General features: G+C 39.1%; 1 protein-coding gene across 2 annotated transcripts in view; it reads left to right on the plus strand.

Annotated features, from left to right (window-relative positions):
* The window catches only part of ABH1 (ARM repeat superfamily protein), a 375,899-nt gene that overhangs the window by 148,794 nt on the left and 208,004 nt on the right, over positions 1 to 19,101 (plus strand). The window lies entirely within an intron of this gene.

Consider the following 19,101-nt stretch of genomic DNA (forward strand, 5'->3'; position numbering starts at 1 on the left):
AAGATTGTGTTGATTTTTTGTGTAGCATCGGGAGGTATTCCTGCTAAGAGGCCCTCCTAAATCGGCTAAGGAAAATTATGAAAAATAAAATTAAAGTTTAATTTTTGGGGTTCGTGTAGGCTCCAAGTTGACAAGTCAGCCCTGCCTTGAATGGGTGTGACCCTTGGTCAAACCCACTTGACAAGTATAAATACACAAGTCAACATCATTTCGACCCACCACTCATCACAACATCTTCTACACAAGATAGCCGCATGTGTGATTAGATAAAGGAGCAAAGTATCTGAAGTTTGACTGTTATGAATGTGATAATAAATAAAAAATAAATAATAATTAAATGATAAATAATAATTAAATGGTAATTAATGAAAACATTAGTAAAAACATTAATTACTGAAATTAAGATTCATGCACATTCAAAAGGCTCTTGTGACCAGTCAATGCTTATTTAGGCACACCGTTTTGAGAGATTGTGTCATCAATTCATTCATTCAATAATAAATAAAATACATATATATTTTTGCAAATCGATTTTCTTCTGTATTGGTTTAAGAGCAGTTTAATCCTCTGTCCAAATCGATGGACAATCTGCATAATTTCATTACTGTTCCATGTTCGCTGTTATCCAGTTTGTCCGAATTACCTCCCACCGTCTCTGCGGCTGCTACATGTAGTTGCCCAAGCCATTGTCCGTCCACACTGTGTTCTGTTTGCTAGATCCCCTTTGTTCCGTGCTTTTTCCCTTGATTTCCGTCCACGTCTTTCCTTGCGTGGTGTTCATTGTTTCGCTTGCTGTCAAACTGTTCCCCAGCTGCCAGACTGCTTTATTTTTTTTCTTGCTGACAAGCACCTCATCTTTCGTCTCCTTCCCGATCGACATGCCGTATGACCGTCGTTTTTAGTGTCATTTGTAACTATATAATTATATAAGTTCATTATATAATTATATAAATTAGTAAATTCATTATATAGTTTTGTAATTCTATAATTAGCTAATAATTATATAACTAATAGCTATATAATTCAATGTGGAAAAAGTCGAAGTCGGGATTAATTCGGCAAGGGTCCAAAAGTTGAAAAACTCGGCAAAGTCAAGAGTTTTTCGAAAAAGTCGGCAAAATTAAAAAAACACAAAATTATTCATTTTTTTATATTTTTTTTAACATCTAGAGTATCCACAACATCAAATAAATGCATTTCCACATAAACATGTAAAGAAAGCTAATATATAATATGTATATGAAGTCTAGTGCTACATCACATATCAAAATAGTGAATCAACTCCTGAATTTTGAGTCCTGTCTGAGTCTCAACTCTCAACAGTCAAAATATCAACAAAAAATATAATAAATGTACATCATGAGTCATCTAAAAGTCATCAAGTAATCACTAATCAGTCACTGAGATCCTCTTTCCCTTTTACGGGAATAGGGAATGGATTTGCCTTTTCCTCGAGAGGAAAAAGACCCTGCCCCTGGGGATACAAAATCAAATGGACTCAATCGTCCTCTAGAAGCGGATGGAAGAGGTGGCCTCTGTGCTATGCTGCTGCTGCTGCCCATCCTAGATGGTGTCACCTCCTCCTCAACATCCTCATCCAGCTCTGCTACTGCCTCGTGACCCTGATGTTGCTTCGCCTCCTCCTCCTCTATCTCTGGCTCTCCCTCCTCTGCAACTGCTACATCCTCTAGATCCACACCAAACCAATCCGGGATCGAGTCCAAGATTGGCCTCTCAGTCTCGACTCTCCATGAAGCGGTGGTATCAATATTGTCCAATGAGATGGCTTCCACATCAGTAGGTTTCTGAAGCTGTCTCGCCCACAATCGAAGATTGTAGTAGACGTAGACCATGTCATTGAGGCGTTTGGACTCCAATCTGTATTAGGGTCATAGATTGTAAATTAGTACTTAGAAAATTTAAATATTAAAATTAATCAAACGAATTCAAAAAATTTAATTTGAAATCTTTTTAGTTTTTACCTGTTGCGCTTTTTGGAGTGTATTTTGTCAAATACACTCCAGTTGCGCTCACACCCAGAGGAACTGCATGTTTGGCTGAGCACTCGAATGGCAAGCTTTTGGAGATGGGGTACTCTGGCACCATAGCTTGTCCACCAAGCATCTACAAGTTAAAAGAAAAATGAGAAACATAAAAAAAAAAAATTGAAATTCTAAACTTGAAAGTTTGAAACAAACTGAAGCTTACCTGGCATTTTGGTCGTCCTATTCTTAATAGCCATGTTAAAACCAAATGTGCCACTTCCCATCCTATAGACCTCCATTTCTTTAGAAATCTCCTCACATTCTTCCTCAGATGACACCATCCTCTCGACACAAGTGAAGAATCCATCCATCACCTCGGCATCAAATCTGAAACCACAAGCATAAGAAAATGCAGGGTTGAGGTAGACACCTGCATCATGAATGGGGCGATGGAGGGTATTGTTCCATCGCTGATCAATCACTCTCCATATGACCTGTTGTTTCTCTAACCCTTCGTCTCCCTTATCTGCATAATAAGCACGGATGACTTCTTTGGCCCTATCCATGGCCTCATACAAGTAGCCCATTGCGGGCTTGTCTCCATCAACCAATCGAAGAACCTTTACCAAAGGTTTTGAAATGGCACACACCTCCTCTACTCTTGCCCAAAAGCTCTGGTCATATGAAACTAGTCTGCATATGCCCTCTCCCTCCAGTTTGCGGCTAATAGATAAAGAACGCCAATCCGCTGAGAGAAACATGCTCTTCACCTCCCACATAGAATTCAACAGAGACTGAAGAGATATAAAAGTAGTGGCAATTCGTGTAATGTCAGGCCGCACCAACTCTTTGTTGTTGGTGAATCTTCTCATCAAGCTAAGCACAGATGAATGATTATATATAAATTTTGTTATGCTCTTGGATGATTCAACAATATCCCTCACACTAGGAATCTTACGTATATCCTCTAACATCAAGTCAATGCAATGAGCAGCATAAGGTGTCCAAAACAAGTTAGGATACCTCTCCATAAGCATCTTGTCAGCTGCAACATAATTTGCAGCGTTGTCCGTTATGACTTGGACAACATTGCTTGGGCCTACTTCCTAAATAAAGATGTCCAACAACTCACATAATGTACGTGTATCTTTAATGTGTGCAGATGCATCAACAGATTTCATAAACATTGTCCCCTTGGGACAACTAACCAAGAAGTTAAGAAGGGTCCTACCCAATGTTGCACGAAGCGGGAGCGAAGCGGAAGCGCGAAGCGCTGAAGCGTCATTTTCCAAAAATCTAGGGAGCGAAGCGTCCGCGGAAGCGTCTGCTATATATATATATATTTTTATATATTTTTTTGCATTTATACTCAAAACAAACATCCCAAATACCAAATTAATTGTAGAAGACATGAAAACATGCATATTTTTGCATAAATCAAGATAGATATGGCATCCATGATTCCATTGTAGTTACTAGTATGTACAACAATCATCTATATTCTAGCTATTACAAACATACATCAAATTTTTAAGCATATTATAAAACATAAAACATAGAGCATATTATGATTTATCTAGCAAGTGAGCAACTGTCAACATTTGTCATGTCCAAAATTCAAATAATAATGTTTACAAAATATGTCACTTGGTCACCGCCAAGCCAAAAAGGTTCAAAATTCAAATTCACAAGTCTACAAGTCTAATGAGTAATCTATAGACTATGACAAAAAGAAGTAGATTGTGAATATATCTACTAATCTCTCCTCCTTCCACCACGAATAGAACGTGATGGCGTGCCTCCACGTGGTGGCAATGAAGAAGATGGTCCCTGTGTAAGTCGTGGCACTGGAACTGATGAAGAAGAACCCCCTGCTGTTGGTGTTGAACCATGGAACCTAGGACCATATGGGGGTGGGGGTGGTGGCATATCAACACGGTCATCATCATCCTAGAATCGCTCAAAAAATTCATGCAAAAAAAAAAAAACACTAGTTAACAAAAAAATTAAAAACATGAATTAGAGAAATGCTTTATAAGGGAAAATTGGAAAATTCATACCACAATGGACATACCATGAGAGCATCCTCTAATTGCTCTAGTTGCAACACTCCATCCTCCAAATTGGGCTCCTCTGGATGCTTGTCCCAAGTCACCAAGTCTTTATTAGACTTTGCATCTTCACAGTAATGGGACAACAATCGCAAGTTGTAATGAACATAAACCAAGCTCTCTGCCCGGTCTAAACTCAACCTGTTCCTTTTAACACTGTGGATGAAAGAATAAGAGCTCCAACACCTCTCTGCAGAAGAAGTGTTTACCACCTGTGATAGCACCCGCAATGCCAAACTCTGTAGAAGTGGAGTAGGCCCTCCATGCATGTTCCACCACTCAAGAGCAGAAAAATGCTCTCGATCTTCAATTGAATGCATGCTCCCAAATGGACCAGTGTTGAGCGTATAGTTGCTCACCTGTCTCCGTACCAATGCAGCCTCCTCATTATCAGGGATTAATCTACTCAATGCAGCCATATATTTTTCGTGAACCTCTTTATCTTGGTGTGGTTTTTTCCTGCTTCCCCCCCCAGGTGCTGGTTTTGAAAGCCATGATGGATGATAGTACCTAGGTGTCAAAACATATGCTAATGCATGCAATGGAACATTTAGCATATCCCATCGCTTTTCCACCTCTTCACGAATATAATTGTACAAGGTGGTATCTCTAGGCTCAACAATGTCTTTAATCTGCCCCAACATGCTATCCATTTGCTCATACACCTCCCCAATTACTGGTCGATCTGAATCTGCAAACTTGATCATGTAATAAATTGGTTTGGTGAATTGCAAAACATATTTAACCTGTGACCAAAAGTAAGTGTCAAGAACAGTGTCCTTGACTACATTAGCAGTAGCACCATCTGTACACTGGTTAATTTCATCCCATGTTTCAGCACACACCAGATTAGTTAAAGCTTGTCTCACCTTCACTAGCCGCCTAAAGGTGAGGTAATAACTAGCAAATCTTGTCTTTGCAATTTTAAGCAATTGCAACTTGGAGTAAGTGCCATAGAAGTAGTTTACCCTTGTATGCCCTGTGATGAATTTAATGAGCTGCTTCCCTTTCCTGTAAACCTCAGCAATCCACCCACATTCTTTGTGTTTCACAATATCATGCATCAAAAGGTTCAATGTGTGAACCAGGCACCCAGACCAAAAGATGTGTGGATGAGTACGCTCAATAATTTTTCCTGCTGCCTTACAATTTGCTGCATTATCTGTGATCACTTGAACCACATTATTCGGACCAACATCTTTGATTGATTTCAATAGGAGATCTGCAATGTTTTGTGCAGTTGCACTGATGGAGGAGGAGTCATGACATGCAATAAATACTGCACCCTTAGAAGAAACACCAAGAACATTTATCAAATGTTGGTTTCTAATATTTGTCCACCCATCTGATACAATGGATACCCCATAATCCACCCACTCATGTGTAAAACGTGTCAAAGCTCTTTGAACCTTAGCTTTTTCTCTTTCTAATAACACTGTTCTAGCTTTCTCATAGTTGGGGGCCTTGTATCCTTTTGGGGCTTCATTGATGGCCTTTACCATGTCATGCCAATAGGGAGAGCGAAGCACATTGAATGGTACACCGCAAGCACAAAGAAAACGGACTACCTTTCCATCCACATCATCCCTCCCAGTAACATTAAGGAAATCCGCTATTGTTTTTCTACCTCCAGAGGTTGCAGAAGTACCATAAGGAGATGGGCAACTACCAAATTTAGAGGTTGCACTTGATTCTGAATGAGTTTTTTGTTTCTTGTTTTTTTGTTGTGCAGCCATCTCTATTTTGATGTATTTTTGTCTTTGTTCACTTGAAATTTTTGGGCAAATGGCTACCCCCACAGAACCCTTTTTTTCATCACTCTCTAGCACCCCACAAAAATGCCTCCTCAGACGGGTATATGAACCCGTATATGGTTTTCCTCCATGACAATCATGAGGGCACATCCATTTGTAAGATCCACCACCCTTTCCCCCTTCAAGTTTGGTCACATAGTTCCACAAGGGATTTGATGTACCTTTCCCATCTTGTGCTTCAGTGTCCTCTTCAAGTTCATCCCCTTCCTCTTCAAACCCTTCCTCCTCATCATACATTGGGTCACTACTATTAGGACCAAGTTCATCCCCTTCCTCTTCCCCTCTATTCCTCACCCTTGCCATCATTAAAACCAAGAGTGGAATGATACATAGAAGCCAAAAGAACACCATCTTGGAATATGGATATAGGTGGTGGACAACCTGTAAATAAAGGAGCAAGTAGAAACAATGGGAAAGAGTAGGAGAGGGAGGAGAAAAATACAATTTTTTTTTCAAAAAAACAAGGGAGTTTGGGGTTTGAACTTACCTCTTTAGCTCTTGTAGATGAAGTCCTCCAAGCTCTTGCTCCAAGCTCCTCCTCCTTCTCCTAGCTCCTCCTTCTTCACTCCTCCAAGCTCTCCTCTCTTCTCCTCTCCTTTCCTCTCTTCTCTTCTCCTCTCCTCTCTTCTCTTCTCCAACTCTCATAAACTCAAAGTGAGCAAATGAGAAGAGAATGGGGGCTTTATTCTTTTCTAAAGTCACCCTAAACTCACCTTAAACTCACCTAACCCACCCCCTCATGCTAGTTAAGTGCTAGTTAAGTTACATTTTAAAACAAATTTAAAAAAAAAAAAAGTTAAAATGCGCTGTGCGGGGTTGCGTCCAGGTTGCGCCTGGGTGGCGTGCGGGTGGCGTGCGGTTCCGGGCCGGAAGCGTGGCGCCACCCCGTGCCCGAACCGTCCTCCGATCCGCGGTTCCGGGCGGCCGCAACACCATTTGCCAGGAATCGCCATTATTTCCCGGATCCGCGCCACCTGAAAATGAGAATCGCGCTTCCAGCAAGGATTCCGGGACGCTTCGCTCCGAACCGCGATTCTGGGTTTGGATCCGGCGGGGGGGGGGGGCGATTCCTGCAACCCTGGGACTCCTACCCTTCTGGTCAGTCCAACCATCTGACATGACTGTGCATCTAGCGTGCTCCCATGATGCCCTAAACTCTACCAATCTAGTAGTGCACTCAGTCTTTTCATCTTGAAGGAGAGGCCCTCTCAATTCTGCAAAGGTGGGGACTTTGTACCCCGGGCCAACGACAACAACAACATCAAACATAGGCTGGTAGAATGGGTTTGTCTTGGCAATGTTGAAAGGAACATCACTCCATAGAAGACACCTACTGACCAACTTGTCAGCTTCTGCCTTTTCCTTTTTCTTCATTGATGATTTGATCCCAAGTTGTGAACTAGTTGTTGTTCTAGGAACAAAAAAAGATGAGATAGAAGGATGAGTACCCATGGGTGAGGAAGGTGATGCTGCTGTAGAAGCATTGCCACTCTCAGTTCCCCCCACTCTTGAGCCCCATACAAGTTGTTTTGTTATTGCTGCCCTGGTGTCTTTTCCCTCCTCTTTATCCATCAATGATTGAATGGCCCGTCGGATGATTTCTGGAGTTGTGTTTTTGCAAAGTTCAACATTTTGCCCCGGAATTTGCCCCAAATGGAACTTTAATCTATTGATGCCTCCTGACATATGCTTGCCACACAACTTGCAAGTCAAATACATTCTATTGACCCCCCCAGTTTCGGGTGTAGCATCAGGCTCACCAAACTCCCACATAGAAACCAAAATCCTCGGCATTTTGTTTTAAACTTTGAGCTTGAATTTAAAGTTTAAACCTGGGCACAAAAAAAATTGAAACAAATTCAAATAAGCAAAATATAATTATTAATTTGTATTGCACTCAGAATTTAGAAACAAATTAGTAAATTTAAAATTTAAATTACAAATTCACAGTAATTCTAATTTTAAATTTTTTAAATTTTTAGACCCACCGAACAGTGAACACTTAAGCCATATATATTTAATATTTATTATTATATGTTAACAGCTATACTGTTTTTAACTTTTTATTACAGATACAGGGACAGACATGGATACGGTAGCTTTTTAGAAGATTTTGAATAGGATATGAGTCATATGACTGGGCTTGGAAATATATAAAAATAAATAATATTTATTATTTATAACAGTATATGTGAGTGCAATGATTATTTTTATGATAATTACCAATTCACTGATATTATTATTATCTCAATGAATACGTTTTAAAGGTCACAATATTTGCTGTAAAAGGCATTATTGGAAGTATGTATCGGTATCCACTTGCTGGTGAGTGGTGACAGAATTTAGAAACATTGCCCTACTGTTAATTTACAGTTGGTTCCCTGTACTCATATAATATATTCCATATCCATACGATAACCTAAGATTGGCTGCCATATCTTATATTAACAGAACATATGGTATAATAAAAATTGTTCAGATTTCACATCATTATTATGATTCAATCTTCCACGATTCAACTATGCATAGATTTGCTCATTGTTATGTCTCATGAGCATTATGTCTTGCTGAATTAGAAGTTATCGAAAGTGACAATACATATGTCATATAAGTTTATAACAAATTTGGAATTTGGATAATGGTTTTCTGCTGCCCACAATGCGCATAGCCATATGTAATATTAAATATATATTATATATTAATCATAATGATATTATTGTTTACATAATACGTAACTTTTAACAGCCTAGGCCCTACAGGTAACGGATTTCTAAATCTGAACTTTGAAGACTGGTCACTGAAGTCTGAGAAATGAGCATACCTTGAGGCTTGCGGCAAATGCAAACTGAAAACTTGAAAGTTTGAAACCCTTGATTCTCCATAGCGCGGAACAACCAAAACAGACAGTGAAAAATGAAAATGAACCAAAATGAATGATTTCCGGGTTTTTATCCACGCGTTCATAATGCAAGGCGATTTTTTCAATCGACTCTCGATTAAATCGGGATTAATTCGATAATATCGCGATTTTTTCGTTTATGAAAAAATCGCCAAAAAATCGGTTGATATAATCGTTTAGCCCAAAAAATCGTATTTTGAGGAATAAATCCCGATTTTTTCGGGACTTTTTCCACAGTGATATCTAATTGTATATTTATTTTTATATATAGTTCAATTATTAGTATAATAATTAATGATTCTATTATTATTATTATTAGTATCATTATTAGCTTTTTATATATATTTAGATAATAATTTAAAAAAAAAGTAGTGGGTTCTGCCAAGAAGAATAAGACCAAAATAGTGAACAACAACGAGTTGCAAGCCAACATAAGTCGTTATAGAGACGAAGTCGATAACATGTGATATTGTCTCAGTAGTTTGGAAAAGTCGCAAATAGATTTAACAGAAGGACAAAAAAATTTGATGGAGAAGATGGACCAAATACTACAAAGAGACAAAAAAATTGATGAAACCACCAAAAGGCTTAATGACAATAGCGAATAGATTAATCAACTAATGGAGAAGATGGACACATTAACGATACAATATTTTCCCTATCAATGGCCAATAGCTAGGCCGCAAAATGCAAGTGAACATGACCATCAAGAACATCCTGAGATATACTTTTTAGGCAGTCAATATCACACTACAATTCCAGACAAGAACTATCAAAAAATTAAGAATGGATTACCAAAATATGATGGTAAGGATCATAGAGGTGCAATTATTTGGGTCAAAAAGATCAATAATTTTTTTGAAGCAAATCCCCTATTAGGTGAAAGAGAAAAGATAATGACCGCTTCCAACACCTTAGAAGGAGAAGCTTACGACTAGTTCCTCTAGTGGACGAAAAAGTGACATTCGTTCTTTTCATTTGGAAGGGTTCACAACAACATTATCAAAAAGGTGTCATGATTAAGAGGATGACTATGTGTACAACAAATTTATACATCTCAATCGGAAGGGGACTATAAGTGATTATACCCGTGAATGGGAAGTATTGGTGATATGAAAAAGTAGAGTCACTGAAGAGCAGCTACTTAAAATGTCTATACGTGGACTATATCTATGCAAAGATTAAACTATGGAACCTAAGGCTATTGAAGATTCTAGATATGCGACAAAGATTATTGAAAAAAAAAATAGATTCATTAAGACATTGTTGACAAGTTCCAAGAAATCAAGTAAAAATTCAAAAGGAAAATCAAGGAAAAATATTCAGATGTATCTAATAAGTATATACCACCCCAATTACGAGAAGATGGTAACCACTACCCAAATCCAGAGAAGAAGAAGGAAGACAAATCTTGGAAATGTGGAGACAAATATGTACCAAGACATAAATGCAACAGATAAAAACTCTACAACTGTGAAGCAGAATAGGATGAAGACTTAGCTTGCACTATTTCAGATGAAGAGACTAGCGAGGAAATTAAAGCCCCAAGCACAAAACCAGAAGAAGCCATCCTAGGATTTCTCTTGCTGTAGTCACAAGAATAGTGCAACCACAAACGCTGAAATCAAGAGGACATATAAAAAAGGAAAACCTCACTGTGCTAGTAGACATAGGAAACACTCATAATTTTATAGATGTAAATGTTGCAAGGAAACTAAACCTATATGTGTACCCAACAACTGACATAAGAATCATGGTGGCAGACAATAAAAGAATATATGGAGTTGGAAAATGTGACAAGGCTAAATTATAATTAACGAATTATGAATTGGAGTCTAGATTTTACACAATACCCCTGGGAGGGATAAACGTTGTTTTGGGAACACAATGGCTACAAACATTGGGGATGTACTCCACAAATCATCAGAAGAAATTCATAAAGTTCAAATGGGTTGGTAGAAGATATAAATTGTTCGGATTCCAACCACCTCTTACCCAAATTGTATTTGCACAAAAAATGAAAAAACTTATTTGAAAAGGAGCACTAGTATATATCACATAATGTCAAAAAACACAATTATTAACTACAAATGTAGTTCTACCACAACAACCCTAGTCTAGAGGTATAACTACGTATTTCAAGAATTGCATATGAAGTTACCATCAGAAAGGAAGATAGAACACATTGTAGAAGTTAAACCAGATGCAATGCTCATTAATATCAAACCATACCACTATCCTCATCATCACAAAGCAAAGATAGAGAGGCTAATTCAAGATTTGCTAAAATCTAGAGTTATTACAAAAAGTAGAAACACGTAAGCAACTCCAGTGGTTCGAAAGAAGGATGGGTCTTTTAGACAAGGTATAGATTATCAGGGGTTAAACAAAATAACTATAAAAAACAAATCTCCCATTGCGTTCATAGATGAGTTGTTAGATGAACTTCGCGCAAAGTGCTTTTTATATATGAAGTCAGGGTATTATTAGATCCGAGTAAGGCTAGAAGATGTCGAGAAGACTGCGTTCAAAACTCATGCAAGACATTATGAATTCAAGGTGATGCCATTCAGATTAACAAATTCCCTAGCTACATTCTAAGCAATTATGAATGGGTTTTTTAATCCATACGTACAAAAGTTTGTATTAGTTTTCTTTCATGATATCCTTATCTACAACAAACCCTGGAAGGAGCACCTCAAGCACCTAGAGTAATTACTTTCCTTACTAGAAAAGAGTCGGTTCTATGCAAAATTATCGAAGTGTACGCTTGATGAAAAGGAAGTTGAATACCTCGGTCACGTCATATCCAAGGAAGGAGTCAAGGTAGACCCTAGTAAAATCAAGGCAATCAAAGAGTGGCCAAAACCAAAAAATATATCGACCTTAAGAGGGCTTATGGGATTAACAAGATATTATAGAAGATATATCAAAAACTATGCACACTTGATTGCCCCCTATCAAGCTTGTTGAAGAAAAATGCCTTTTGATGGGATAACAAAGAAGAAGAGTGTTTTGAGACATTAAAAGAAGTAAAGTCATCTACTCCAGTACTAGCGACCACAATTTTTTCGAAGCCCTTTGTGGTAGAATGTGATGCTTTAGGGTTCGGAATTGGAGCAGTATTAATGCAGAACAACCACCCAATAGCTTTTGAAAATCGAAAGCTCAACAAAAGGGAAAGCTTGAAGTCTACATATCATAAAGAAATTCTTGCCATCGTACATGCATTGAATAAATGGTGTCAGTACCTCTTGTGAAGCAAATTCTCAATTCGTACAGATCACAAGAATCTTCATTTCTTGTCACAACAAAAGACATTATCTACAGAAAAACAGAAATGGATGGAGAAACTGTTAAAAAGTGTAACTAAGGTTCGGTCTTGACAATGATATGTTATTGTGATTTTTATGTAAATGATGTAAAGTAGAAAAATAAAATTATTATTGTAATGCTTGCCTCATGGGTTTCATGAGCAAGGAATTTTATTTTTTAGATGGCTGCTATTGTGAGCCCTTAGGATTTGTCATCTAGCCATAAAAGTCAAAGAGAGTCAATGTCATGTATGAAGAACCCTTGGGCATGTTACAAATGGATATCAGTCAATAGGATTGTCAAGTAGCCCTCCAAGACAAGCACAAGTTATCCTTCAAGTCGGCTTCAAGATGAAATGTAGAACTCATGTCGACTCACCTAAATTGGAGACACAACTCTTCATATGGTCATGTCAGCTAATATGCATGGACAAACTACTATAAATAGGCAACTTGTCCTATTCCACAGTCAAGCAGTTCGATCACCTCTGAAATTCGGATGACAATTGCATAGACAAAATTCAGTGAAAGAGCTCGGATAAGGGTACAAAAACTCGACCTTATTGCAAAAAGAATTTCGGATAATTTCAGAGTGAAGTTCGAATAGATCACAGGGATATTCTCTGCATAATTTTCTGAGATAGAAAGCAGATTATAGTGAAGATCAAGAAGGCAAAACTTCGGTGATATATCACAATAAATGTTTCAGTGCTATATCTCGGTGCCTCCACAACAAATAAGTTTGGTGCTATCATAGTGATAAGGGTTCAGAGCTACTACAGTGAGAGGATTTTAGTGCTACTATAGCTAGAGGATTTTTGTGCTACTACATCGAAAGGATCTCTGTGCTAGCACAGTGAAGAAGATCTCAGTACTACCATAGTAAGATCTTGGTGTTGATGGTGTCTCGGTGCTAAGAAGGTCGAAGTGGAAGACGAATCAAGAAGAGGAAAGGAGCAAAAGGTTCACTGTCAAGAGAACTTGTGTCTTGGTCTTGTAGTGGAAAATAGGTCGAGGGTCGTGGTATTGGTATTTGCCAATTGGAATCTCTATAAGAAGAATTTGTGTGGGTTTTCCTCTCAGAGATTGAGAGGTTTTGGCCCTGGCTGATAGCCTACATTCCTTGTCTCTTATCTATTTATGTTTATGCATTGGTAGTTGTTTGATGAAGAAGAACACTAATAACCCAAGTAAAGGAAGATCCTAATCTAAAGAGGTAAAAAGCTCTCACAAATAGTTACTAATTAAAGAGAAATAACTTAATATCTTTGCCCTAGATTTCTCAACATGGAACATGGAATCATAGCTAAGGTGACTAAGACAAGGAAGGGCATCTAATCAAGGGACACTCAAGGATCAAATCTCAAGGAAGGCATCGAAGCGAAGATCATCTTGAAGTCAAAGGAACTGTTAGCTTTGTTGGCATTTGGCCAAAAAATGGATCCAAAACACTCCCAAAGTTTCCAAAGTTTGCTTAAAATCATGCAATGGATCCAAATTGCTCTTAAAATCTTCAAAATCTTCACTAAGATCATCCAAAGAGCAAAACCATCACATGCCGAGAGCCCTTGGAAGGGAAAAAATACACTATCGGGAGGCTAAATTACTTCAAAATCATGAAAAAACCCTTAGCACAGGCTTAAAACTCAAGAATGCACAGCTGTCGTCAGATCTGGCCGATCAACGACCCAAATCTAAGCGGCGAATCGCAAATCGGCGGTCCCAAGCAGTGGCAATCGAAGCTGGACACCGTCGATCGGTGATCGCTATCGGCGGGTCGCATCGGCGTAGGTTGTGTGGAATGAGCGATAGCGATCACCGATTCAACGTGCACCATCGATCACGCGCGCAGATCGATGACCCACATCGCATCGGCAGATCGCAATCGGGAAGACCAAGGGGCGCAGCGTTTACATGTACATATGCGCGATGCGATAAGACCTGGACTTGATGGGTTTCGGGAATGAGATTTTATAATCTTTCAAATCCGCCAAAACCCATTTTTTAATAGTTTTGTGTATTTTCATTGTTTAAACGAAATACGAAGGAAGCCTTGGAGCGATGATAGCGATGAAGCTCGGACCCGAAAGGGTCCAGGAAGTGAAATATATATATATAGATATTGAAGTCTGCCAAAGGAAATTTTTCATGTTTTCCAGCGTTTTTCACGAATGTTCAAATACAAAGGGAAGTGAGGGAATCGGCTAGCTGCGATATGCGACAGCGACCCAAAGGGCGGACTCGATAAAGGAATCAATCATGTTTACGGACTTTTTGAAGTTCGAAAAGGACAAAGAGGGGCGGGAATTCTCAGAATTGTTGTGTTTTCTGTTCATAGCAGAAAGCAGTCACTATCCACGTTTTAAAGGGATTTCATAGGCCCAAAGAGCCATTCCACCACAGAGCAGAGGCCGAATCAACGACAAAGCAGTCATGGAGCCACAACACGCGTAGCTAGCCCGCAACAGAAGTGATCAAGGAGCATAGACAACGCAACACTGCCAAATCAACCAGAAACGATCATGGAACCACAGCATAACACAGCCAGAACAAACAGGATGATTGTGGGGCATCTCTGGCATGGGAGAACTCCCAGACAGTGCAACAAGCTACCAAAAATATCTGAAAGTGGTTACTCTGCTGTCAGAAGCAGAAAACTCCGATCCCATGCTTGCCTAGAGGATATCAAATCAGTTAACAATGCAGATAAGACAGATAAAGACTCCGAGCCTCTTAGAGCTCAGGAGCATTGTAAACTGGCTATAAATAGCTGAGAGTAAGATGTAATAGAGGTTCAACTTCTGGAGATTGTTCCTCTTCTATTCCTTCAAACTTCTCATCTTCATTCTAGCAATATAAGCTTCTTTTGCTATTATATGTTCAATGTCCATTCTCTTTGCTGTTCTATGCTTGCACTTGAATAGTTTGTTCATGTTTTCTTTTGTGTCTAAGGCTAGATAACTGTCATCTTATCTTTGCTTTGATGAATTAGATTTGCAAGCTTCTTTACTTCCTGTAGCTAGCCATTCATATGTGGTCATATATGCATCTGCCGGTACAGTTAGTATTCTCTTTTGTTGCCTATAGCTAGCCATTCATTTATGTTTATGTATGCAATCTGTTGGTACAGTCAGTATTCTCCATCTATCCATTGAATCTATATATTATTGAGCATTAGTGGTCTAAAGCCTTGTATTGGTGAGAGTGTTCATGCATGTCTTGAGTGAGAATAGAGCTGAAATGGTTATCTAACTTGATCCAAACCATCATTTATTCCAATAGTTCAGAGAACAATATTGAAGATTATATGTTACCAGGCATCTTCGAGCTACAACCTAGGAGAGTTTACTGGAGTGATAACAGGAACCATCATAACCCTAGATCAAGGAAGTCTACAAAGAAGTATTGGGATCATCATCAAGACAAGAAGCGTTGAAGAGATCTATGAATCAAGTTAAAAGACTATTCATCCAAAGGAAGCTAGATCAAAAGACAGTGTCATCAAGACTCTCTCTTGTTGAAATAAGAAGTCGTCACTGATCTTCATCAACATGACTTCACCATCAAAAGGGATCTCCCTCTCTGTGAGATCAAGGATCATTATTGAAGAAAACTATCTTCAACAAAGAGAAATTTTCTATTCTCTATATCATCATCAACATCAAGGAGGAAGTAAGGAGAAAGGAGCATCCTATCACGTAAGTATATGACCTTATCAGAATCTGTCAAAATGTCTTTTTGCAAGGAGAGCAACAAATTGGTTGGGGCTTCAAACTATCTTGCATGGTAGAAAATGACAGATCTAAATCTCATTGAAAATGAGGTCATGGGTTATGTCAAAGGAACTATCAACAAACCAGGAGAAGAAGATGCTCAAGAACTTGCAAAGTATATGAAAGGGGAAGTCAGGGCTCAAAGGATTCTCATAGAATATATCAAGGATCCCCTCATCCCATATGCATCTAAATTCAAAACTTCAAAAGAAATCTATGACAAATTGGTAGAGTTGTATTTCGTAAGCACTGCTGGAGAAGTCATCTCATTAAGACAGGAATTCGACAAGCTAAAGATGTCTAAGGAAGATGGAATAGCCTCATACTTTATGAGGATATCTAAAATCCAGGATCAACTACAAGAATTGGGAATTAAACCATCTTTTCTATCATAAATATGTCGTCCATCTTCGACTGATAGGAATTAAACCATCTTTTCTATCATGAATATGTTGTCCTTGTCATAAACTTTATTATAGACCTTAACAACATTGTGTTCCAACTTAATAACGAAATGTATGTGTATTTTAAAAGGATTATAATTTACGTATGCATATATTATAATTTATAAAATATATAATATATAAAATTATAATATTCCCTCGATGGACCCACGTACCCTATTTCAAAAAGTGACACAACCATCCCTGCACCCATCCTCGTACCTGTCCCTGAACCCATGTTTCGTGGCAACATAGGGATGACCCCTTAATCTCAATACAAGTCATCATGTGGTTCCCCAAGTGGGCTTGGGGCACATCTGTTGGTCTCATGGGTCTCCAAATGAAAAATAACCCTGTACAATGCTCCAAATGAGGGCCCTGATAATGGTGCCTTCCCTCCCATGTCTCAAGGATGAGATAAACCTCCTCTAGGCCTTGGATCAACCGCCCTGATCATGCTAAGCTGACTGGGTCATGCTGGTCCAAGTGCATCATCTCGCAAATAATGTGGGCAAGTGAGCAAGCTATTGTAGGTGCCCATGACATGGAATGATGCTAATACACATGATGGAGTGCCATGGCTCAACGCATCCCCTACAAATGTGAATATGATCCTCTGGTGAGCTTGGGTCCCAGTTAAGTTGTCCAACCCATGATGAAACCACCTTCCAATTTCATATATGATCCAATGAATCTCCTCACCATCAGGGACAATAATTCATTAGTGCATCCAAGTGAACCAAACTTGTTAATCCAAGGCACAAATGAGACTTCATAGTGGGCTTCCCTTCCAAATTTGGGGCCTTTAGCATGTAATAGTGTGACCTCCCTAGGTAGGAGTGCCTAATAAACAAACCTATTAGTTGTTCACAACCCTAAAAGGGAAAGATAGGTCCAAGGTACATGCTTCAAGTGATTGGGGTCGGGGTCGTGTGAATAATGATGAGGTGGAATAAGGACGCAGGGTTTTCAAGGCCAAATGCCATGGTTTCAAGGGTGTTAATGATGAGGGATGTCCACATACTTAGGTGTATAGAATCTAGATGTAGAAGGGAGCAATCATGGATACATGAGTTACCTCAGCGTTTGTTTTTCCACCCTCTTTCATTTGCCTTTTTCCTCTTCTTGATTTTTCTTTATTATACTGGTCGGTGCTCCAAGAGTTGAGATCATGCTGTGTATGATATAAGTGGTGATTACCCCCTTAAGGTTTGACAATTCAATGCCAACCGGGGGTTGGTACGTGCATGGGTTTCTAAATGATGTGGGGGCACTCATGGAGCCCTAGGAACCAAGGTGATGGCCATAATGAAGGGGTAGAGCTCATGTTTGGCTTTTGCTCACACGCTAATATAAAGTCTCGACCACCTTTTGCATTTTGTGACATTATTTTCTTTTGTATGTGGCCATGATATGCCTTTACACTCGTTTTTAGCTGCCTGAACCTTTGGGGCAACGTTTCTAGGCCTGACCCAAACTTGTGGAGAAGGGGAGGGGATGTACCAGAGCCTTGTGGACTTACTGGTCATGTGGACCTCGAGAGAAGATGATGAAATAAGGCTTGTAACGTGCGAAGGGAGGTGAAAAATGTGAAACGGGAAAACAAGATAGCACTACCAAAATCGGGGTTTCCCATGTAGTGCCCTTCCTAAATCTATAATCCAATAGGGGAGATCCCACATGACTAGGATTGAGGATTAACCCCCCATTTAAGGTGAGGGAACAAAACTATAGTCAAAACCCTTCCTTCTTCCAAGTCCCCAAATAATCCATACCCAAAGTGCCCAAGGAAAAAATACAAGCATAAGCACCTGATTGCACAATGAAAACATACCTTTATGATTGGAAAGCCCACCTTCAAACACACTCTCGCAATAAATGGGCGAGGGGACATATGACTGGCTTATGGAGCGGAGATCAACTGACATGATATATTGGCTACACCAGTCGTTGTCATGGGCCGTTGGTTCTTGGCTGAAGAAAAATCTAGGAGAAAATTTCTCCAATGGGGTTGCCCACTAGTGGGAAATAATACCCAAGAGGAGTCTAGGCTAGTATCAAAGGGGGAGATTTAGAGACCTCAAGATGGCGAGTCCCAAGCATTTGTAGCTCATATGAAGAATGGTAAAGGGAGAAGAAATTTTGGAAAATTTCATAAAAGAAATACAGGTAGGAAACGCGGTCCCGTTCAGGATAAGAAGATGAAGGATATGTCAAAGATTTAGTGTTTTTGTTGTCACAAGTTTGGTTAGTATAAAAACAAGTGTCTCGAAGGGAAGAATGATAGGAAGAGAAAGGGAAAGCAACATGATTTTGCAGCAAATGTTGATGATGATGAAATTAGAAGAGATCCAGGAAAGAAAGCACATATGGTACATAATACTTTTTCTTTTCTGCTCTTACAGGCACTATTGCAAATCATAGTGACATTTGGTTAGTTGACATTGGTGCCTACAGACATATGACAGGTAATCGAGACAGTCTCACAGAATTGGTAGAGAGGAAGTGAACACAAAATGCGGAACTTGGTGATAATACCAAGTATGTAGTCAAAGGAGTTAGGTCAACATCTTTCTAGTTAGAGTCAAGTGGAAATATTCATATAAATGATGTGTTGTATGTACCAGGTTTGAAAAAGAACTTGATCTCTATGTCATCCTTGGAAGAGAAAGGGTATAGAGTTGGTATAGAGTTGCATTTGTTGATGCACAAGTCCTTGCATGGAATAAGGGCTCTAGCATAGATTCTGCGAAGGTGATCAG

The sequence above is a fragment of the Pinus tabuliformis genome, chromosome 2_1 (genome assembly GCF_031772625.1).
Source record: "Pinus tabuliformis cultivar Carrire ecotype Pingquan chromosome 2_1, CPIR1, whole genome shotgun sequence".
NCBI lineage: Eukaryota > Viridiplantae > Streptophyta > Pinopsida > Pinales > Pinaceae > Pinus > Pinus tabuliformis.